We start from the raw sequence: 2,306 nt of genomic DNA on the forward strand, positions 1-2,306 counted from the left end.
CTAAATTAAATTTAGCTGATGCTTTGACAAAACCTTATACCAAATCTCAACTTGGACATTTTTGTAACATTATTTTTGGGGGGAAAAATATATAACCTAAATTTGAACTTTTTGGGTGTGTAAAATTTTTGTGAAATTCAATGGTGACTTTGTCAATTTGAATTTATTGTGAATTTTTCTGATTGTTGTGCATGTTGCAAAAATGGGGCCGCTTGTTAGATTTTTAATTTAAACTTTCACAAAACGTGAAAGAATCACTTAATTTGAAAAAAAAAAAACGTTTTTGCATCATGCAGTATCAATCCTTTTTCGATGTAAACATTGCATCACGTTGTGACGTCATGTGTGCGATCGGTTGCAATGACTCAGTCAAGTGAATGAACTTTTGGGTGAACCGAGTCACCAGTTCATTGTATCTTATAACCGCGAGAATTTTTTGTAGATTGAGTTACTTTTTGATTGGCAACATATCTTTAACTTTCTTGCATTGGCAACACATCTTATATTTTGCATATTCTTAATTTGACAGCCATGTGAAGACCTTTAAATACTTCGAGCGATTTTTTTCGCTCTCTCTCTCTCTCTCACCTCACATAGCCGCAAAATGTGTTGTACGTGATTTCGTGATGTCTGCCAGTGCCCTTTACTCCTGGCAGGGCGTAATACAACGTGATGTCTATTTTAAAGTCTTAAAACGCCTTTAGGCTTATTTTTGTATGTTACGTAAATGCCATATATTCCTAGGAATCAGCATGTTCGTAAAAGCTGAATGTATCGTTGTATTTTAGCGGCTAATCTTTGTCTATTCGTCTAAATGTTTTTTTTATATCAATGAAGATGTTGTTCGTCAACTTAAGTAATCCTTTGTGGATAATAAATACAGATTTTCCATGAGGAAAAATGCTTCACGTGTTTTTCTTTCCAACTTCAGGCTATGGACATTTTTATTTGCAAGTTCACTTCTACTAGCGGTGTAGTAAGTCTAAATTTCACTACACATAATGCTCACAGATTGGTCTTTGCGTTTTGGTAGCCATGTTGGGTTGCGACTGCTGAAATAACGAGTCGCTGTGGAAGTAAATTTTTGGATTCATGAATGGCATGAAATAAATTTTATTCTGTGATAATGTTATTGTTCAAGTTTTAAATTACTCTCTTTTTGCGGAGTGAAATGTCACCCTTTACGCATTTATTTGTGTGAGTTGACTTTAGAAGATAGCTGACATGTGCTAGGCCTATTCCATAAACATGACCGGCGTTCCAAGCGACTAACCTATGCTTCTTCTATGGTATGAAGATTTACCTCTGCCGGAATCATCAGTGGGCAACTGTGATTTAATGATAGTCGAATTTCCTGTAAATACTTGGGTGATATCCTGAAGTTCCTTGACATATCCCGGTGTCTGGTACTCTGGTATTGACTGTGGAGGAAGAAGGTTCCACTAGAGCTGAGAAGCCTATCGGTTCATGTGCTGTGGAACTATTCACGGGAATGTCAACAGTGATGGTTCATGCTATTGGTTGGTGTGTTCATCTGTCTTAGGTATCAGGGGACACACAAATTAGTCAATGAAAGGTGACATTTTACAATTTATTTAATATGTTTCATGTTCCTAACATATTGTGTTTGTCGTACGGTTCAACTTTGAATTTGACACAAGCCACAATTGTTTCTCTTTCCTACGTACTGCTGCCATTTAGTAACATTAACTGAAGTTATTATCTTTAAAATTAATGTACATTCAGTTGGTATATAGCTTTCTATTTTAAAAAAATTGGAAACGAGTCTTTTTTTAGGACATTTTTGTTGGAAGTGCCAATTACTGGTGCCGAGCCAATTAGTGGGGATGTTACCCTAATCATAGTAATTGTAATTCATTTATAATTTGTTTTATAAATTATCATAAAGTTATTTTAGAGGCTTAAATTTATTTTTTATTCATTGAATGTTTATATAATTTTATTAAAAGCTTTATATAATTGGGGGGAAAAAAACAATAATTTTAGGACAAAGTATTTGTTTTGCTTTGATTAAATTTTTCATAAAACATTTGTAACTAATTAGATTTTTTTTAAATCAGAATAATAAAAATAGTATTGTTCATGAATATTTTAACAAAATTAAGTATTTAATTTATTAATATTAATAAATATCACATAGAACTCATTTTTAAGTTAAATAGAAAATGAATTACAGTAAATTAAAATTTTTTCAAATTGGTGTCTCATTTTAATTGCTATTTTAGGAACTATAAAGTTGCTGTTAACTCTTGCTATATGTTTAGTTCATTTATTTTGTCTAATAG

Source organism: Uloborus diversus, chromosome 1, assembly GCF_026930045.1.
Source record: "Uloborus diversus isolate 005 chromosome 1, Udiv.v.3.1, whole genome shotgun sequence".
Taxonomy (NCBI): Eukaryota; Metazoa; Arthropoda; class Arachnida; order Araneae; family Uloboridae; genus Uloborus; species Uloborus diversus.